The 24,280-nt window shown below is 14.6% G+C and overlaps 3 pseudogenes; 1 reads left to right on the forward strand and 2 right to left on the reverse strand.

The window, feature by feature from the left end:
* Positions 1–337: 337 nt before the first annotated feature.
* On the reverse strand, positions 338–2,482 carry LOC143365066 (cytochrome c oxidase subunit 2 pseudogene; annotated as a pseudogene).
* LOC143365068 (cytochrome c oxidase subunit 1 pseudogene) lies at positions 2,089–3,589 on the reverse strand (annotated as a pseudogene).
* Positions 3,590–4,354: 765 nt separating this feature from the next.
* LOC143365067 (NADH-ubiquinone oxidoreductase chain 1 pseudogene) lies at positions 4,355–24,274 on the forward strand (annotated as a pseudogene).
* The last annotated feature ends 6 nt before the right edge of the window (positions 24,275–24,280 follow it).

Raw genomic sequence — 24,280 nt, forward strand, 5'->3', positions numbered from 1 at the left:
ATACCAATTTCAATTCTTGGGGAGATTGCTGAATGAAGGTAAGTTCAAAAAAAAGAAATAAAAAAAAATAATTCTGAAATAATAAATAAAATTATTCCAAATTTTAATAATTTTAAAACACTTAATGTATGACATCCTTGTATTGTTCTTTCTCGAATAATATCTCGTCATCATTGGTATAGAATTAAAAATAGAATTAATAAATTAAATATAGTAATATTGAAGTTAGAAGAATTAAATCAATAAATAGTTCTTAATAACAAATTTAAAATTCTTCATGAAGTTATTAAAGGTCAGGGTCTTAAAGTTACTATATGAAATGGGTGGTGATGAGATATTTTCATTTAATTAGATTCATTAAAATACAATAAAGTTAAAATAGAAAATACATAGGATTGAATAATAGAAACTGAAATTTCTAAAATTATTAATAAATTTTGGATAAAAAAAAGAATTAATATATAAGGTATATTTTCTAAAGTTGTTCCTAATAAGGATAAAAGTAAATGTCCTGCTAATATATTAGCAGATAGTCGAATTGCAAGAGTTCATGGTCGAATAAAATTTCTAATAGATTCAATTAAAATTATAAAAATTATTAAAGGTCCTGGTGTGTTTATGGGTAGAAGATGAATGAATATTTTATTAGTGTTATTTAATCATCCAAATAATATAAATCTTATTCATAATCTTAGGGATAAAGAAAGATTAATAGATAAATGTCTTGATGGGGTAAAAATATAAGGTATTAAACTTAATAAATTTAATTTTAAAAATATAATTATAATAGTTAAAAAAATAATCAAGTTTGATGAAAATTTTTTTTTTGTTAAATTAAAAAATTCTTGAAAAATTTTTTTGTAGAAGTTTAATCAAAAGATATTAATTCGTGAGGGTGATAATCAATAAGGTCAATTTATTAATATTAAAGGAAAAAATAAAATTAATCAATTTAAAGATAAAAATTTATTTGTAGAAGGGTCAAAAATTGAAAATAAATTTGTTAACATTTAAAATTTAATAGTTTTTTTTATTAATTTAAAATTATTTAAATTAGTATGAGTAGTTGGTGAAAATGAAAAAGGAGAAAAATATAAAATTGAAATATATATATATATAATTATAAGTATAAAAAAGAAAAGTAAAAGTCAATATATAGGTCTTATTTGAGGGATAAAAGAATAAAATCATTAGAAGTAGACGATTAACTACTATATTTTGGTTTAAGAGACCATTTCTTTCTTTCAGACACCTAATGAAAGAGTATTACTATAATAATTTTAAAATGACAATTTAATGTTATAAAATTTAACTAATTCTTTAATTATTTTTATTAATTCAATTAATAAAATTAAAATAATTTGTTCTTTCAATAACAATAGGTATAAATCTATGGTATGCACCACAAATTTCAGAACATTGTCCAAAAAATATTCCAGGTCGTAAAGAAATTAAAGATATTTGATTAATTCGACCTGGTGAGGCATCTATTTTAATTCCTATAGTTGGGATAGTTCATGAGTGAATTACATCTATAGAAGATACTAGTAATCGGATAGGAATTTTATAAGGAATAACTGCTCGATTATCAACATCTAATAAACGAAATTGATTAATATTTTCAATTGATTTAATTATATAAGAGTCAAATATAAAATTAGAAAATTCAGGATATTCATAACTTCAATATCATTGATGGCCAATTGATTTAATAGTAAAATATGTAGGGTTTCATAATTCATCAATAAAATAAAGAGTTTTAAGAGAAGGGATTGAAATAATTAAAAGTATAATTATAGGAGTGATAGTTCATAAAATTTCAATATTATGATTTTTTAATAAATTTAAATTTAAATATTTATTATTTAAAATAAAAATTATTATATATATAGTAGAAATAGTAATTATTGTTAGGATAATTATTGTAAAATTATAAAAATAAAATAAATTATCAGCAAATGGAGAGTTAGGATCTTGGAAAGAATATATATTTCATGTAGCTATATTTATTATGTAAATAAATTTTAATAAAAATTATTAATTTTATTTATGAGACTTAAATTCATTACACTATTCTGCCATATTAAAATTTAAAAATAATAATAGGAAGTTCGTTATATGAATGTCTATAAGGGGGGTAATTTTGTAATCACTCTAAAGATGATTGGAAATATTTAAATATAATTAAACGTTTTATAATTAATCTCTCTAAAATAATAAAGATTAATAAAATTATTCTATTAAAAGCAATTAATGAACCAATTGATGAAATTAAATTTCAACAATAGTAAGCATCTGGGTAATCTGAATATCGTCGAGGTATTCCCATTAATCCTAAGAAGTGTTGTGGGAAAAAAGTTATGTTTACTCCAAGAAATATTATAGTAAATTGAATATTTAATAGTTTTTTATTTAGTGTAAGTCCAGTGAATAGGGGGTATCAATGAATTAATCTTGCAATAATTGCAAATACTGCACCCATAGATAAAACATAGTGGAAATGACCAATTACATAATATGTATCATGAAGTATAATATCAATAGAAGAATTTGATAATATAATTCCAGTTAATCCCCCTAATGTAAATAAGAAGATAAATCCTAAAGATCATATAATTGATGGGTTTATTTTAATTTTTGACCCACAATAAGTAGCAATTCATCTAAATACTTTAATTCCTGTTGGTACAGCAATAATTATAGTGGCAGATGTAAAATATGCTCGTGTATCAACATCTAATCCTACAGTAAATATGTGATGAGCTCATACAATAAATCCTAAAAATCCAATTCCTAATATAGCATAAATTATTCCTAAATTTCCGAAAATTTCTTTTTTTCCTCTTTCGTTAAAAATAATATGTGAAATTAATCCAAATCCGGGGAGAATTAAAATATAAACTTCAGGATGACCAAAAAATCAGAATAAATGTTGATAAAGAATAGGGTCTCCTCCTCCGGAAGGATCAAAAAAAGATGTATTTAAATTTCGGTCTGTTAATAGTATAGTAATAGCACCTGCTAAAACAGGGAGAGAAAGAAGAAGTAAAATAGCAGTAATTTTAACTGATCAAGGAAATAAGGGGATTTGATTTATATTAAGTGAAATATTTTTTATTAATATAATTGAAACAATAAAATTAATAGCACCTATAATAGAAGAAATACCTGCAATATGTAAAGAAAAAATAGTAAAATCAACAGAAAAGGATGAGTGATATATAATTGAAGATAGGGGAGGGTAAATAGTTCAACCTGTTCCTGATCCTGTAGATAAAGTTCTTCTTATTATAAGTATAAATAATGAAGGAATTAATAATCAAAATCTTATATTATTTATACGTGGGAAAGCTATATCAGGAGCCCCAATTATTAGTGGTACTAATCAATTTCCAAACCCCCCAATTATAAATGGTATAACTATAAAAAAAATTATAATAAAAGCATGTGAAGTTACAATAGTATTATAAATTTGGTCGTTATTAATTCATCTTCCAGGTGTTCTTAATTCTATACGAATAATTATACTTAAAGATGCTCCGATTATCCCTGATCATATAGCAAAGATAAAATAAAGTATTCCAATATTTTTATGGTTAGTTGAATAAAATCATTTTTGGTAATAAATTTTATTTAGAAATATTATGCCTGATAAAAGGAGTAAACTGTAAATTTATTTATGAAAATAAATTTTCTAATATTAAATTAAGATTTAAATAATTAAGTTAAATATATATTTATATAAAACTTTGAAGGTTTTAAGTTTTATTAACTTAAAATCTTTATTTATATAGTTTATAAAAAATATTAAATTGCAAATTTAAAGAAATTAAAAAATTATAAATTTAGTTTATAAATGAAAAGGTAAAAATTAAAGTAAATGTTAAAAATGAAAAATATATAATAAATATAGTATTAAAATTAGAATAATCAAATAAATTAATTTTATGTCTAATTTTAGAATTTGTTAAAAAAAAATTGTTATTATTAAAATTTAAATAATTAAAGGTTATTAATAATCTAGAAAAGATAATTAATATGGATAATATAATTATATAATTATTTGATAATATAAGATCAATTAAATTTCATTTAATAATAAATGGTAAAAATGGGGGAAGTTGGGAGTATTTGAATATTATTAAATTATAAAATATTTTATTTTTATAATTTAATCTTAAATTTAAAGAGTTTTTGTAATAAAGATTTAATTTTTTAAGTATAAGTAAGATTATAAGAGTTGAAGTTATATAAATGGTTATATAAATGATTATAATATTAAAATTTATATAGGAAAAGATTAATAATAAAGGAATATTATATATGGATGAATAATTTATTAAAAGAGTAAAGGATGAGGTATTTATTGAAAAAATTACTGGGGGTAGTATAAAGGAAATTAATAAAAATAAAATAATAAAATTAAATTTAATAAAATTTAAAAATATAAAAATAGGGATACATTTAATAATTGTTAATAATAAAATTAATGAATTAAAATTGATTTTTTTTATTAAAAAGTTTATTCATCTATTTAAGGGGTATAATCCTAATTTTAATCATAAGCTAAATAATAAAATAAAATTAATATATAAATTAAATGTTTTATTTAAAAATCTGTAAATAATTAAAATAGAAGTTATTGAAGAAATTATAAAATATATAATTCTATAAATTTTTAAAGAATTAATATTTAAATAAATAGTGTATAATATAGAGGAAATTTCTAAAAATATTCATATAAAAAATAAATTGGGGATAAGTAAGGAGAGAATTATTAAACTTAATAAATTTAAATAAATAATAAAGTTTATTAATAATTAATTTATATTTAGTTTTAATTTTAAAAATTAATTATATTAAAAATTTTAATTATAAATTATAAATTTAAATATATTCAAGTGTTTTACGCATATAAAATTTTGAATTTTATGGAATTAATTAATTTAATGAATATAAATATATTTGTATGATAATAATAAATAAATAAAATTTATTAATAAAAATTTAGCAAAAGTGATTTTTTAACACATTTTTATTACATCAAAATAATCCTTTATTCAGGCATTTTACTTATATAAAAGATTTTTCTATATTTAGGGTATGAACCTAAAAGCTTAAATTTAGCTTATTTATATAAGTTTATAATAATTATTATAGAGTTAAAGAGAGATTTTTATAGAAAATAATTTTTATCTAAATTTCAGAGGAAAATTTATACAAAAATTGAATTTAAAAGAATTATTATAGAGAAAATAAATTAAAGAAGAATTCTTATAGAAAATAATTTTTATTTAAATTTTAGGGGGAAATTTATACAAAAATTGAATTTTAAAGAATTATTATGGAGAAAACAAATTAAAGAGAAATTCTTATAGGAAATAATTTTTATTTAAATTTCAGAGGAAAATTTATACAAAAATTGAATTTTAAAGAATTATTATGGAGAAAATAAATTAAAGAAGAATTCTTATAGAAAATAATTTTTATTCAAATTTCAGAGGAAAATTTATACAAAAATTGAATTTTAAAGAATTATTATAGAGAAAATAAATTAAAGAAGAATTCTTATAGAAAATAATTTTTATTTAAATTTCAGGGGAAAATTTATATAAAAATTGAATTTTAAAGAATTATTATAAAGAAAATAAATTAAAGAAGAATTCTTATAGAAAATAATTTTTATTCAAATTTCAGAGGAAAATTTATACAAAAATTGAATTTTAAAGAATTATTATGGTGATAATAAATTAAAAAGAAATTCTTATAGGAAATAATTTTTATTTAAATTTCAGAGGAAAATTTATACAAAAATTGAATTTTAAAGAATTATTATGGAGAAAATAAATTAAAGAAGAATTCTTATAGAAAATAATTTTTATTCAAATTTCAGAGGAAAATTTATACAAAAATTGAATTTTAAAGAATTATTATAGAGAAAATAAATTAAAGAAGAATTCTTATAGAAAATAATTTTTATTTAAATTTCAGGGGGAAATTTATATAAAAATTGAATTTTAAAGAATTATTATATAGAAAATAAATTAAAGAAGAATTCTTATAGAAAATAATTTTTATTCAAATTTCAGAGGAAAATTTATACAAAAATTGAATTTTAAAGAATTATTATGGTGATAATAAATTAAAAAGAAATTCTTATAGAAAATAATTTTTATTTAAATTTTAGGGGGAAATTTATACAAAAATTGAATTTAAAAGAATTATTATGGAGAAAATAAATTAAAGAGAAATTCTTATAGAAAATAATTTTTATTTAAATTTCAGAGGAAAATTTATATAAAAATTGAATTTTAAAGAATTATTATAGAGAGAATAAATTAAAGAAGAATTCTTATAGAAAATAATTTTTATTCAAATTTCAGAGGAAAATTTATACAAAAATTGAATTTTAAATAATTATTATAGAGAAAATAAATTAAAGAAGAATTCTTATAGAAAATAATTTTTATTTAAATTTCAGGGGAAAATTTATACAAAAATTGAATTTTAAAGAATTATTATGGAGAAAATAAATTAAAGAAGAATTCTTATAGAAAATAATTTTTATTCAAATTTCAGAGGAAAATTTATACAAAAATTGAATTTTAAAGAATTATTATAGAGAAAATAAATTAAAGAAGAATTCTTATAGAAAATAATTTTTATTTAAATTTCAGGGGAAAATTTATATAAAAATTGAATTTTAAAGAATTATTATAGAGAAAATAAATTAAAGAAGAATTCTTATAGAAAATAATTTTTATTTAAATTTCAGGGGAAAATTTATACAAAAATTGAATTTTAAAGAATTATTATGGAGAAAATAAATTAAAGAAGAATTCTTATAGAAAATAATTTTTATTCAAATTTCAGAGGAAAATTTATACAAAAATTGAATTTTAAAGAATTATTATAGAGAAAATAAATTAAAGAAGAATTCTTATAGAAAATAATTTTTATTTAAATTTCAGGGGAAAATTTATATAAAAATTGAATTTTAAAGAATTATTATATAGAAAATAAATTAAAGAAGAATTCTTATAGAAAATAATTTTTATTTAAATTTCAGAGGAAAATTTATATAAAAATTGAATTTTAAAGAATTATTATGGAGATAATAAATTAAAGAAGAATTTTTATAGAAAATAATTTTTATTTAAATTTCAGGGGGAAATTTATATAAAAATTGAATTTTAAAGAATTATTATAGAGAAAATAAATTAAAGAAGAATTCTTATAGAAAATAATTTTTATTAAAATTTCAGGGGGAAATTTATATAAAAATTGAATTTTAAAGAATTATTATGGAGAAAATAAATTAAAGAAGAATTTTTATAGAAAATAATTTTTATTCAAATTTCAGAGGGGAATTTATATAAAAATTGAATTTTAAAGAATTATTATGGAGAAAACAAATTAAAGAGAAATTCTTATAGGAAATAATTTTTATTTAAATTTCAGAGGAAAATTTATACAAAAATTGAATTTTAAAGAATTATTATGGAGAAAACAAATTAAAGAGAAATTCTTATAGGAAATAATTTTTATTAAAATTTCAGGGGGAAATTTATACAAAAATTGAATTTTAAAGAATTATTATGGAGAAAACAAATTAAAGAGAAATTCTTATAGGAAATAATTTTTATTTAAATTTCAGAGGAAAATTTATACAAAAATTGAATTTTAAAGAATTATTATAGAGAAAATAAATTAAAGAAGAATTCTTATAGAAAATAATTTTTATCAAAATTTCAGGGGGAAATTTATATAAAAATTGAATTTTAAAGAATTATTATGGAGAAAATAAATTAAAGAGAAATTCTTATAGGAAATAATTTTTATTTAAATTTCAGAGGAAAATTTATACAAAAATTGAATTTTAAAGAATTATTATGGAGAAAACAAATTAAAGAGAAATTCTTATAGGAAATAATTTTTATTAAAATTTCAGGGGGAAATTTATACAAAAATTGAATTTTAAAGAATTATTATGGAGAAAACAAATTAAAGAGAAATTCTTATAGGAAATAATTTTTATTTAAATTTCAGAGGAAAATTTATATAAAAATTGAATTTTAAAGAATTATTATAGAGAAAATAAATTAAAGAAGAATTCTTATAGAAAATAATTTTTATTCAAATTTCAGAGGGGAATTTATATAAAAATTGAATTTTAAAGAATTATTATGGAGGAAACAAATTAAAGAGAAATTCTTATAGGAAATAATTTTTATTTAAATTTCAGAGGAAAATTTATACAAAAATTGAATTTTAAAGAATTATTATGGAGAAAACAAATTAAAGAGAAATTCTTATAGGAAATAATTTTTATTAAAATTTCAGGGGGAAATTTATACAAAAATTGAATTTTAAAGAATTATTATGGAGAAAACAAATTAAAGAGAAATTCTTATAGGAAATAATTTTTATTTAAATTTCAGAGGAAAATTTATACAAAAATTGAATTTTAAAGAATTATTATGGAGAAAACAAATTAAAGAGAAATTCTTATAGGAAATAATTTTTATTAAAATTTCAGGGGGAAATTTATACAAAAATTGAATTTTAAAGAATTATTATAGAGAAAATAAATTAAAGAAGAATTCTTATAGAAAATAATTTTTATTAAAATTTCAGGGGGGAATTTATATAAAAATTGAATTTTAAAGAATTATTATGGAGAAAATAAATTAAAGAGAAATTCTTATAGGAAATAATTTTTATTTAAATTTCAGGGGAAAATTTATATAAAAATTGAATTTTAAAGAATTATTATAGAGAAAATAAATTAAAGAAGAATTCTTATAGAAAATAATTTTTATTTAAATTTTAGGGGGAAATTTATACAAAAATTGAATTTTAAAGAATTATTATGGAATAAAATAAATTAAAGAAGAATTTTTATAGAAAATAATTTTTATTTAAATTTTAGAGGAAAATTTATATAAAAATTGAATTTTAAAGAATTATTATGGAGAAAATAAATTAAAGAAGAATTTTTATAGAAAATAATTTTTATTCAAATTTCAGAGGGGAATTTATATAAAAATTGAATTTTAAAGAATTATTATGGAGAAAACAAATTAAAGAGAAATTCTTATAGGAAATAATTTTTATTTAAATTTCAGAGGAAAATTTATACAAAAATTGAATTTTAAAGAATTATTATGGAGAAAACAAATTAAAGAGAAATTCTTATAGGAAATAATTTTTATTAAAATTTCAGGGGGAAATTTATACAAAAATTGAATTTTAAAGAATTATTATGGAGAAAATAAATTAAAGAGAAATTCTTATAGGAAATAATTTTTATTTAAATTTCAGAGGAAAATTTATACAAAAATTGAATTTTAAAGAATTATTATAGAGAAAATAAATTAAAGAAGAATTCTTATAGAAAATAATTTTTATTAAAATTTCAGGGGGAAATTTATATAAAAATTGAATTTTAAAGAATTATTATGGAGAAAACAAATTAAAGAGAAATTCTTATAGGAAATAATTTTTATTAAAATTTCAGGGGGAAATTTATACAAAAATTGAATTTTAAAGAATTATTATGGAGAAAACAAATTAAAGAGAAATTCTTATAGGAAATAATTTTTATTTAAATTTCAGAGGAAAATTTATACAAAAATTGAATTTTAAAGAATTATTATAGAGAAAATAAATTAAAGAAGAATTCTTATAGAAAATAATTTTTATTAAAATTTCAGGGGGAAATTTATATAAAAATTGAATTTTAAAGAATTATTATGGAGAAAATAAATTAAAGAGAAATTCTTATAGGAAATAATTTTTATTTAAATTTCAGGGGAAAATTTATATAAAAATTGAATTTTAAAGAATTATTATAGAGAAAATAAATTAAAGAAGAATTCTTATAGAAAATAATTTTTATTTAAATTTTAGGGGGAAATTTATACAAAAATTGAATTTTAAAGAATTATTATGGAATAAAATAAATTAAAGAAGAATTTTTATAGAAAATAATTTTTATTTAAATTTTAGAGGAAAATTTATATAAAAATTGAATTTTAAAGAATTATTATGGAGAAAATAAATTAAAGAAGAATTCTTATAGAAAATAATTTTTATCTAAATTTTAGGGGGAAATTTATACAAAAATTGAATTTTAAAGAATTATTATGGAGAAAATAAATTAAAGAAGAATTCTTATAGAAAATAATTTTTATATAAATTTTAGGGGGAAATTTATACAAAAATTGAATTTTAAAGAATTATTATGGAGAAAATAAATTAAAGAAGAATTCTTATAGAAAATAATTTTTATTTAAATTTTGGGGGGAAATTTATATAAAAATTGAATTTAAAAGAATTATTATGGAGAAAATAAATTAAAGAAGAATTCTCATAGAAAATAATTTTTATTTAAATTTCAGGGGGAAATTTATACAAAAATTGAATTTAGGGGGGATTTTCTAGATTTTTTTGTAATTTGAGGGAGATTTTCATTCTAAAATTTTTATTACTTATTGAACGTTATTGATAAGTAAAGATATTAGTATGAATTTTTTTGTAAAATAGAAAATATAGAAAAAAACGAAATTTAGAATTTTAATTTTGGTATATATATATATATAAATAATTTATATTAATAAATATTTATATATATATATAAATAATTTATATTAATAAATATTTATAATATATATATATAAATAATTTATTGAATAATATTAATTTATATATATATAAATAATTTATTTATTAAATATTTATATATATATAAATTATTTATATATATATAAATAATTTATTCATTAAATATTTATATATATATAAATTATTTATATATATCTAATTAAATTTAAATATCTCTAATAAATTTATGTATAATATATACATTTATATTAATTTTTAAATTTTTTACTACAGAACAATAATAATTTAATAATATACTATATATTTAATTATAATATCAACATTTGTAAAATGAATCCATTTATGAATATATCCTAGAGTAAAACTAGTTATTAGACATTTATATCAGATTTAATTAATTCATAATAACCTATAAATATTCATACAATTATAAATATATAAATTTAATTATAAATAAATAATTTATTATATAAATATTTATATATATATAAATTATTTAATATATATTAAATATTTATTTATTAGGTATTTATATATATATAATAATAATATATATATATATATTTATTTTTATAAATATTTTATTATATATAAAGAGAATTAAGAATTTATATTTATTTAATTAATTTTTAAAATATTTTAATATATATATATATAATTATTTAATAATATATAAATTATTTATATATATATATACATTTAATGCTTAACCATCTGTGTAAATTATAATATCCTAATATGAATCACATTTATATAAATACATAACAATCTCTTACTCTAAACATCTAATCTATATAATATTCATTCCAATATACATATAATTATATGCCATTTATATATACATTTATATATATATAAATTATTTATATAATATATATATATTTAATTAATTTATATATGCATATATATATATATAAATTATTTATATATATATATTTATATATATAATTAAATTATATATACATATATATATATATAAATTATTTATATATATATATATATTTAATTAAATTATATATACATATATATATATATAAATTATTTATATATATATATATATATATTTAATTAAATTATATATACATATATATATATATAAATTATTTATATATATATATATATATTTAATTAAATTTAATTATTCCTAATAAATTTATTTATATATATTAATTTATATATATATAAATAATTTATTTATTAAATATTTATATATATATAAATTATTTATATATATCTAATTAAATTTAAATATCTCTAATAAATTTATGTATAATATATACATTTATATTAATTTTTAAATTTTTTACTACAGAACAATAATAATTTAATAATATACTATATATTTAATTATAATATCAACATTTGTAAAATGAATCCATTTATGAATATATCCTAGAGTAAAACTAGTTATTAGACATTTATATCAGATTTAATTAATTCATAATAACCTATAAATATTCATACAATTATAAATATATAAATTTAATTATAAATAAATAATTTATTATATAAATATTTATATATATATAAATTATTTAATATATATTAAATATTTATTTGTTAGGTATTTATATATATATAATAATAATATATATATATATATATTTATTTTTATAAATATTTTATTATATATAAAGAGAATTAAGAATTTATATTTATTTAATTAATTTTTAAAATATTTTAATATATATATATATAATTATTTAATAATATATAAATTATTTATATATATATATACATTTAATGCTTAACCATCTGTGTAAATTATAATATCCTAATATGAATCACATTTATATAAATACATAACAATCTCTTACTCTAAACATCTAATCTATATAATATTCATTCCAATATACATATAATTATATGCCATTTATATATACATTTATATATATATAAATTATTTATATAATATATATATATTTAATTAATTTATATATGCATATATATATATATAAATTATTTATATATATATATTTATATATATAATTAAATTATATATACATATATATATATATAAATTATTTATATGAATATATACATATATATATATGTATATATACATATAAATTATATATATATATATATATATATATATATATATATATATATATATATATATATATATATATATATATATATATATATATATATATATATATATATATATATATATATATATATATATATATATATATATATATAATACATAATAATATTTATTTTATTGGAAAAAAAAAAAAAAAAGAGAAAGTGAATAATTTAATTAAATTATTTTATAGTTAATTAATTTAATATTGAGTTTAAATTTTATTATGAGAAGTAAAATAAATGAAAAATTTTTAATAAAATTTATTGGGTTTAAATATATTTAATAAACCTATAATAATAAGTTAAGTTGTGCATTAGCGTCAATAATAAATAAAAAAAAAAATGAGAAAAAAGCTTTGATTTGGGGGGAAAATGATTTTTTTTTAGAAAAAAATAATAATTTTATTGAATTAATATGAAAAATTTAAATTTAGGGGTAAATTTAAATAAAATAAGGGGTAATTAATTAATATAAAATTTTAGGGAAATTTTATTTATAAAAAATTTGTATTGAATTAGTAATAAAAATTTATTTGAGTGAATTTTTTTATATAAAATTATTTATGGAAAGAATTTATATGGAATTATTAATATTTAAAATTTATTGAATTAATTTAGTAAATTTTTAATAATAGTTGATTTATATTAAAATTAAATATATTTAATAAACCTATAATAATAAGTTAAGTTGTGCATTAGCGTCAATAATAAATAAAAAAAAAAATGAGAAAAAAGCTTTGATTTGGGGGAAAAATGATTTTTTTTTAGAAAAAAATAATAATTTTATTGAATTAATATGAAAAATTTAAATTTAGGGGTAAATTTAAATAAAATAAGGGGTGATTAATTAATATAAAATTTTAGGGAAATTTTATTTATAAAAAATTTGCATAGAATTAGTAATAAAAATTTATTTGAGTGAATTTTTTATATAAAATTATTTATGAAAAGAATTATTAGGGGAATTTTATTCATAAAAAATTTGTATTGAATTAGTAATAAAAATTTATTTGAATGAATTTTTTATATAAAATTATTTATGAAAAGAATTATTAGGGGAATTTTATTCATAAAAAATTTGTATTGAATTAGTAATAAAAATTTATTTGAATGAATTTTTTATATAAAATTATTTATGAAAAGAATTATTAGGGAAATTTTATTTGTAAAAAATTTGTATTGAATTAGTAATAAAAATTTATTTGAGTGGACTTTTTATATAAAATTATTTATAAAAAAGAATTATTAGGGGAATTTTATTCATAAAAAATTTGTATTGAATTAGTAATAAAAATTTATTTGAATGAATTTTTAATATAAAATTATTTATGAAAAGAATTATTAGGGGAATTTTATTCATAAAAAATTTGTATTGAATTAGTAATAAAAATTTATTTGAATGAATTTTTTATATAAAATTATTTATGAAAAGAATTATTAGGGAAATTTTATTTGTAAAAAATTTGTATTGAATTAGTAATAAAAATTTATTTGAGTGGACTTTTTATATAAAATTATTTATAAAAAAGAATTATTGGGAAAATTTTATTTATAAAAAAATTTGTATTGAATTAGTAATAAAAATTTATTTGAATGAATTTTTTATATGAAATTATTTATGAAAAGAATTATTAGGGAAATTTTATTTATAAAAAAATTTTTATTGAATTAGTAATAAAAATTTATTTGAGTGGATTTTTTATATAAAATTATTTATAAAAAAGAATTATTGGGAAAATTTTATTTATAAAAAAATTTGTATTGAATTAGTAATAAAAATTTATTTGAATGAATTTTCTATATGAAGTTATTTATGAAAAGAATTATTAGGGAAATTTTATTTGTAAAAAAATTTGTATTGAATTAGTAATAAAAATTTATTTGAATGAATTTTCTATATGAAGTTATTTATGAAAAGAATTATTAGGGAAATTTTATTTGTAAAAAAATTTGTATTGAATTAGTAATAAAAATTTATTTGAATGAATTTTCTATATGAAGTTATTTATGAAAAGAATTATTAGGGAAATTTTATTTATAAAAAAATTTGTATTGAATTAGTAATAAAAATTTATTTGAGTGAATTTTTTATATTAAATTATTTATGAAAAGAATTATTAGGGAAATTTTATTTGTAAAAAAATTTGTATTGAATTAGTAATAAAAATTTATTTGAATGAATTTTCTATATGAAGTTATTTATGAAAAGAATTATTAGGGAAATTTTATTTGTAAAAAAATTTGTATTGAATTAGTAATAAAAATTTATTTGAATGAATTTTCTATATGAAATTATTTATGAAAAGAATTATTAGGGAAATTTTATTTATAAAAAAATTTGTATTGAATTAGTAATAAAAATTTATTTGAGTGGACTTTTTATATAAAATTATTTATAAAAAAGAATTATTAGGGAAATTTTATTTGTAAAAAAATTTGTATTGAATTAGTAATAAAAATTTATTTGAATGAATTTTCTATATGAAGTTATTTATGAAAAGAATTATTAGGGAAATTTTATTTGTAAAAAAATTTGTATTGAATTAGTAATAAAAATTTATTTGAATGAATTTTTTATATGAAGTTATTTATGAAAAGAATTATTAGGGAAATTTTATTTGTAAAAAAATTTGTATTGAATTAGTAATAAAAATTTATTTGAGTGGACTTTTTATATAAAATTATTTATAAAAAAGAATTATTAGGGAAATTTTATTTGTAAAAAAATTTGTATTGAATTAGTAATAAAAATTTATTTGAATGAATTTTTTATATGAAGTTATTTATGAAAAGAATTATTAGGGAAATTTTATTTGTAAAAAAATTTGTATTGAATTAGTAATAAAAATTTATTTGAATGAATTTTTTATATGAAGTTATTTATGAAAAGAATTATTAGGGAAATTTTATTTATAAAAAAATTTGTATTGAATTAGTAATAAAAATTTATTTGAGTAAATTTTTTATATTAAATTATTTATGAAAAGAATTATTAGGGAAATTTTATTTATAAAAAATTTGTATTGAATTAGTAATAAAAATTTATTTGAATGAATTTTTTTTATATAAAATTATTTATGGGAAGAATTTATATGGAATTATTAATATTTAAAATTTATTGAAATAATTTAGTAAATTTTTAATAATAGTTGATTTATATTAAAATTAAATATATTTAATAAACCTATAATAATAAGTTAAGTTGTACATTAGCGTCAATAATAAATAAAAAAAAAAATGAGAAAAAAGCTTTGATTTGGGGGAAAAATGATTTTTTTTAGAAAAAAATAATAATTTTATTGAATTAATATGAAAAATTTAAATTTAGGGGTAAATTTAAATAAAATAAGGGGTAATTAATTAATATAAAATTTTAGGGAAATTTTATTTTGAAAAATTTGTATAGAATTAGTAATAAAAATTTATTTGAATGAATTTTTTATATAAAATTATTTATGAAAAGAATTATTAGGGGAATTTTATTCATAAAAAAATTTGTATAGAATTAGTAATAAAAATTTATTTGAATGAATTTTCTATATAAAATTATTTATAAAAAAGAATTATTGGGGAAATTTTATTTATAAAAAAATTTGTATTGAATTAGTAATAAAAATTTATTTGAGTGGATTTTTTATATAAAATTATTTATAAAAAAGAATTATTAGGGAAATTTTATTTATAAAAAATTTGTATTGAATTAGTAATAAAAATTTATTTGAGTGAATTTTTTATATTAAATTATTTATGAAAAGAATTATTAGGGAAATTTTATTTGTAAAAAAATTTGTATTGAATTAGTAATAAAAATTTATTTGAATGGATTTTCTATATGAAATTATTTATGAAAAGAATTATTAGGGAAATTTTATTTATAAAAAAATTTGTATTGAATTAGTAATAAAAATTTATTTGAATGAATTTTCTATATGAAATTATTTATGAAAAGAATTATTAGGGAAATTTTATTTGTAAAAAATTTGTATTGAATTAGTAATAAAAATTTATTTGAATGGATTTTTTATATGAAATTATTTATGAAAAGAATTATTAGGGAAATTTTATTTATAAAAAAATTTGTATTGAATTAGTAATAAAAATTTATTTGAATGAATTTTCTATATGAAATTATTTATGAAAAGAATTATTAGGGAAATTTTATTTGTAAAAAATTTGTATTGAATTAGTAATAAAAATTTATTTGAATGGATTTTCTATATGAAATTATTTATGAAAAGAATTATTAGGGGAATTTTATTTATAAAAAAATTTGTATTGAATTAGTAATAAAAATTTATTTGAATGAATTTTCTATATGAAATTATTTATGAAAAGAATTATTAGGGAAATTTTATTTATAAAAAATTTGTATTGAATTAGTAATAAAAATTTATTTGAGTGAATTTTTTATATTAAATTATTTATGAAAAGAATTATTAGGGAAATTTTATTTGTAAAAAAATTTGTATTGAATTAGTAATAAAAATTTATTTGAATGGATTTTCTATATGAAATTATTTATGAAAAGAATTATTAGGGAAATTTTATTTATAAAAAAATTTGTATTGAATTAGTAATAAAAATTTATTTGAATGAATTTTCTATATGAAATTATTTATGAAAAGAATTATTAGGGAAATTTTATTTGTAAAAAATTTGTATTGAATTAGTAATAAAAATTTATTTGAATGGATTTTTTATATGAAATTATTTATGAAAAGAATTATTAGGGAAATTTTATTTATAAAAAAATTTGTATTGAATTAGTAATAAAAATTTATTTGAATGAATTTTCTATATGAAATTATTTATGAAAAGAATTATTAGGGAAATTTTATTTGTAAAAAATTTGTATTGAATTAGTAATAAAAATTTATTTGAATGGATTTTCTATATGAAATTATTTATGAAAAGAATTATTAGGGGAATTTTATTTATAAAAAAATTTGTATTGAATTAGTAATAAAAATTTATTTGAATGAATTTTCTATATGAAATTATTTATGAAAAGAATTATTAGGGAAATTTTATTTATAAAAAAATTTGTATTGAATTAGTAATAAAAATTTATTTGAGTGGATTTTTTATATAAAATTATTTATAAAAAAGAATTATTAGGGAAATTTTATTTATAAAAAAATTTGTATTGAATTAGTAATAAAAATTTATTTGAGTGGACTTTTTATATAAAATTATTTATAAAAAAGAATTATTAGGGAAATTTTATTTATAAAAAAATTTGTATTGAATTAGTAATAAAAATTTATTTGAGTGGACTTTTTATATAAAATTATTTATGAAAATTATTAGGGAAATTTTATTTATAAAAAAAATTTGTATTGAATTAGTAATAAAAATTTATTTGAATTAATTTTCTATATGAAATTATTTATGAAAAGAATTATTAGGGAAATTTTATTTATAAAAAAATTTGTATTGAATTAGCAATAAAAATTTATTTGAGTGGACTTTTTATATAAAATTATTTATAAAAAAGAATTATTGGGAAAATTTTATTTATAAAAAATTTGTATTGAATTAGTAATAAAAATTTATTTGAATGAATTTTTTATATGAAATTATTTATGAAAAGAATTATTAGGAAAATTTTATTTATAAAAAATTTGTATTGAATTAGTAATAAAAATTTATTTGAATGAATTTTCTATATGAAATTATTTATGAAAAGAATTATTAGGGAAATTTTATTTATAAAAAATTTGTATTGAATTAGTGACAAAAAATTATTTGAATGAATTTTTTATATGAAATTATTTATGAAAAGAATTATTAGGGAAATTTTATTTATAAAAAATTTGTATTGAATTAATAATAAAAATTTATTTGAATGAATTTTTTTTATATAAAATTATTTATGGGGAGAATTTATATGGAATTATTAATATTTAAAATTTATTGAATTAATTTAGTAAATTTTTAATAATAGTTGATTTATATTAAAATTAAATATATTTAATAAACCTATAATAATAAGTTAAGTTGTGCATTAGCGTCAATAATAAATAAAAAAAAAAATGAGAAAAAAGCTTTGATTTGGGGGAAAAATGATTTTTTTTTAGAAAAAAATAATAATTTTATTGAATTAGTATGAAAAATTTAAATTTAGGGGTAAATTTAAATAAAATAAGGGGTAATTAACTAATATAAAATTTAGGGAAATTTTATTTTAAAAAATTTGTATAGAATTAGTAATAAAAATTTATTTGAATGAATTTTTTATATAAAATTATTTATGAAAAGAATTATTAGGGGAATTTTATTCATAAAAAAATTTGTATAGAATTAGTGATAAAAATTTATTTGAATGAATTTTTTATATTAAATTATTTATGAAAAGAATTATTAGGGAAATTTTATTTGTAAAAAATTTGTATTGAATTAGTAATAAAAATTTATTTGAGTGGACTTTTTATATAAAATTATTTATAAAAAATTATTAGGGAAATTTTATTTGTAAAAAATTTGTATTGAATTAGTAACAAAAATTTATTTGAGTGGACTTTTTATATAAAAAAGATTTTAAAAAATTTGTATAGAATTAGTAATAAAAATTTATTTGAATGAATTTTTTATATAAAATTATTTATGAAAAGAATTATTAGGGGGATTTTATTCATAAAAAAAATTTGTATAGAATTAGCAATAAAAATTTATTTGGATGAATTTTTTATATTAAATTATTTATGAAAAGAATTATTAGGGAAATTTTATTTGTAAAAAATTTGTATTGAATTAGTAATAAAAATTTATTTGAGTGGACTTTTTATATAAAAAAGAATTATTGGGAAAATTTTATTTATAAAAAATTTGTATTGAATTAGTAATAAAAATTTATTTGAATGAATTTTTTATATTAAACTATTTATGAAAAGAATTATTGGGAAAATTTTATTCATAAAAAATTTGTATTGAATTAGTAATAAAAATTTATTTGAGTACACTTTTTATATAAAATTATTTATAAAAAAGAATTATTGGGAAAATTTTATTTATAAAAAATTTGTATTGAATTAATAATAAAAATTTATTTGAGTGGACTTTTTATATAAAATTATTTATAAAAAAGAATTATTGGGAAAATTTTATTTATAAAAAATTTGTATTGAATTAGTAATAAAAATTTATTTGAATGAATTTTTTATATAAAATTATTTATAAAAAAGAATTATTGGGAAAATTTTATTTGTAAAAAATTTGTATTGAGTTAGTAATAAAAATTTATTTGAATTAATTTTTTATATTAAATTATTTATGAAAAGAATTATTAGGGAAATTTTACTTATAAAAAAATTTGTATTGAATTAGTAATAAAAATTTATTTGAGTGGATTTTTTTATATAAAATTATTTATAAAAAAGAATTATTGGGAAAATTTTATTTGTAAAAAAATTTATATTAAATTAATAATAAAAATTTATTTGAGTGGATTTTTTTATATAAAATTATTTATAAAAAAGAATTATTGGGAAAATTTTATTTGTAAAAAAATTTATATTAAATTAATAATAAAAATTTATTTGAGTGAATTTTTTATATTAAATTATTTATGAAAAGAATTATTAGGGAAATTTTATTTGTAAAAAAATTTGTATTGAATTAGTAATAAAAATTTATTTGAATGGATTTTTTATATGAAATTATTTATGAAAAGAATTATTAGGGAAATTTTATTTATAAAAAAATTTGTATTGAATTAGTAATAAAAATTTATTTGAATGAATTTTTTATATGAAATTATTTATGAAAAGAATTATTAGGGAAATTTTATTTATAAAAAAATTTGTATTGAATTAGTAATAAAAATTTATTTGAGTGGATTTTTTATATAAAATTATTTATAAAAAAGAATTGGGAAAATTTTATTTATAAAAAATTTGTATTGAATTAGTAATAAAAATTTATTTGAATGAATTTTTTATATGAAATTATTTATGGAAAGAATTATTAGGAAAATTTTATTTATAAAAAATTTGTATTGAATTAGTAATAAAAATTTATTTGAATGAATTTTCTATATGAAATTATTTATGAAAAGAATTATTAGGGAAATTTTATTTATAAAAAATTTGTATTGAATTAGTAATAAAAATTTATTTGAATGAATTTTTTATATGAAATTATTTATGAAAAGAATTATTAGGGAACCTTTATTTATAAAAAAATTTGTGTTGAATTAACAATAAAAATTTATTTGAATAAATTTTTATATAAAATTATTTATAAAAAGAATTATTAGGAAACTTATTTATGAAAAGTTTAGTATTAAATTAAAATAAGAATTTATTTGAGTATAAATATATATATATATATATATATATATATATATATATATATATAATAAAAATTTATATAAAAATTATATTAAATTAATAATAAAAGTTTATTAATTAATATTGAAAATTTTTAATAAAATATCTTATTAAAAAATTATATAAAAAATATTTGGTTCTACATTTATATAAATATAAATGATTGAAGGTGAATTTTATAGAAAATTTAATTATAGTTTAAAAATTAATTATAAAAATTTATTTATAAATGAAATTTATTTAAAAGTAAAAATTTAAAAAATTTTTATAAATTTTGTGTAAAAATTAAGTTTATATTTAAATGAAAGTTTGACAAAGAAATTTAAAATAAATAATGGTAAATTTTAGTGCCAGCATCAGCGGTTACACTATTGTTATGAGTTAATTAATGAAATAATTAGAGATTTTGAAATTTAGTTTAAATGTATATTATTTTTTTTGGTGAAATATAAAAGTATAATATATTTAATTATTAAAATACAAATTTTTGAGAAATCTTAAGAATAGACTAGGATTAGATACCCTATTATAAAGATAAATTTAAAATGTTAAATATTAAATGTTAATCATTAAAATTAAATAATATGGCGGCTTTATATACTTATTAGAGGAACTTGTTTATTAAATTGATATCCCACGTTAAGATAAACTTAAATGGAAAATTTATGTATTGTTGTTTAAAAAATTTATAGAAATTTTATTTTTGAAATATTATATATATATATATATATATATATATAATAGTAATTCAAATCAAAATGTAGTTTATTTAAGATATAATGAGTTACATAAAAATTATTTTTTTTTAAATTAAATTTTAATATTTAATAAAGATAGGATTTAAAAGTAAATTTTATAAATTAATGAAATTGAAATTAGTTTTATTTAGTGTACAAATTGCCCGTCACTTTCATTATAAATGGAATAAGTCGTAACATAGTAAAGGTATTGGAAAATGTTTTTAATAAAAAATTTAGTTTAATATAAAAATATTTCGTTTACATTGAAAAGATTTACATGAAATAAAATTTTAAATTAAATAATTAAATATTTAGGGTTGATAGTGTTTAAGGTTAAATATATTATAAAAAAAATTATTTTAAAAAATTAAATTTTTAGTATTTATTTAAGAAAAAAATAAAAATTTTATATACATAGTATTGTGAAAGATAATAAATAAAATATTTAAAAGTAGAATTTATTTTTGTACCTTTTGTATCAGGGGTTATTAAAATTTAAATATAGTTTATATTATTCTCGAATATAAATGAGCTAATTAATTAAAATTTTTTTTGTAGCAAAAAAATTATGAATATTTAATTTGATGTGAAATGTAATACGAATTTATAGATATCTAGTTTTTTTAGAAATGAATTTAATTCATATATTTATTTTAATAATATATATATATATATATATATATATTAATAAATATAAATAATTTAGGGGATAAACTTTAAATTAAATTTATAATTTTTAATTGAAATATAATAAATAAATTAATTTTAAAATTTAATATATTATAGAAAAAATTTAATAATTTAATAATAATAATATATATATATATATATATATATATAAAAAAAAATTTAATTAACTAGAATATAATTTAATTATAAAAAAAATTAAATAAATTAAAAATTTAAAGATATAATGATAATATAAGTAATTGATTATATAAATATAAATATATATATATATATATATATAATATTAAAGAATTTGGCAAAAATTATACTCACCTGTTTAACAAAAACATGTCTTTTTGAATTTAATTTAAAGTTGTCCCTGCTCCATGAATAATTTTTAAATAGCTGCAGTATACTGACTGTACAAAGGTAGCATAATCATTTGTCTTTTAATTAAAGGCTGGAATGAAAGGGTTGATGAAGTATAAACTGTTTCAATATTAAATAATGAAATTAAATTTTAAGTAAAAATGCTTAAATTAATTTAAGGGACGATAAGACCCTATAGAATTTAATAAATTAATAAAGTTTTTAATTTATTTATAAGAAAATTTATTAATTTATTTTATTGGGGTGATATTTAAATTTAATAAACTTTAAATTAAGAAATCATAAATTAATGTTAATAAAAATGATATTGTATTATAAATTATAAGAAAAATTACCTTAGGGATAACAGCATAATATCTTTAAGAAGGCCTTATTTATAAAGATGTTTATGACCTCGATGTTGAATTAAGATAAATTTTAAATGCAGAAGTTTAAAAATTAAGTCTGTTCGACTTTTGAAATCTTACATGATTTGAGTTCAGATCGGTGTAAGCCAGATCGGTTTCTATCTTTAAAAGTAAAATAATATTTTTGTACGAAAGGACTAAGTATTTTTAATAATTAATATTATATATATATATATATATATATAAATGTAAATAATTATTTTGGCAGATTAGTGTAATAAATTTAGAATTTAATAAAGTATGCAATAAGTATACAGATAATAATTTATGTATTAAAATTTAATTTATATTTTAATTTATTTTTTTTTATTGTTTTAATTTTAATAATATTAATTAGTATAGCTTTTTTAACATTATTTGAACGAAAAGTATTAGGGTTTATTCAAAATCGAAAGGGACCAAATAAAGTATTAATTATAGGAATTTTTCAACCTTTTAGAGATGTAATTAAATTATTAAATAAGGAATTATTTTTTTTAGATAAAATTAATTTAAATTATTATATATTTATACCTATAATTTCTTTAATTTTATCTATAATATTATGGTTAGTTTACCCATTTTATGTAAATATATTTTCAATAAATTTAGGAATTTTATTTATATTAAGATTAATGAGTGTAGGGGTTTTTCCAATTATATTAGGGGGGTGGGCTTCAAATTCTAATTATTCTATATTGGGTGCTATTCGTTCAGTTGCCCAATCAATTTCTTATGAAGTAAGATTATTTTTAATTATTTTTAATTTAATTTTATTAGTTGAAAGGTTTAATTTATTAGAATTTTTAAAATTTCAAGAAAATATTAAATTTTTAATTATAATTTATCCAGTTTATTTAATATTTATGGTTAGAATATTAATTGAATTAAATCGTACTCCTTTTGATTTAGTTGAAGGAGAATCTGAGTTAGTCTCTGGTTTTAATACAGAGTATTTTAGAAGATTATTTGCTTTAATTTTTATATCTGAATACTTAAGGATTATTTTTATAAGGTTTTTAGTAACAATTATGTTTTTAGGGTTTAA

The sequence above is a fragment of the Halictus rubicundus genome, unplaced genomic scaffold, assembly GCF_050948215.1.
Source record: "Halictus rubicundus isolate RS-2024b unplaced genomic scaffold, iyHalRubi1_principal scaffold1274, whole genome shotgun sequence".
In the NCBI taxonomy this organism is placed as follows: domain Eukaryota; kingdom Metazoa; phylum Arthropoda; class Insecta; order Hymenoptera; family Halictidae; genus Halictus; species Halictus rubicundus.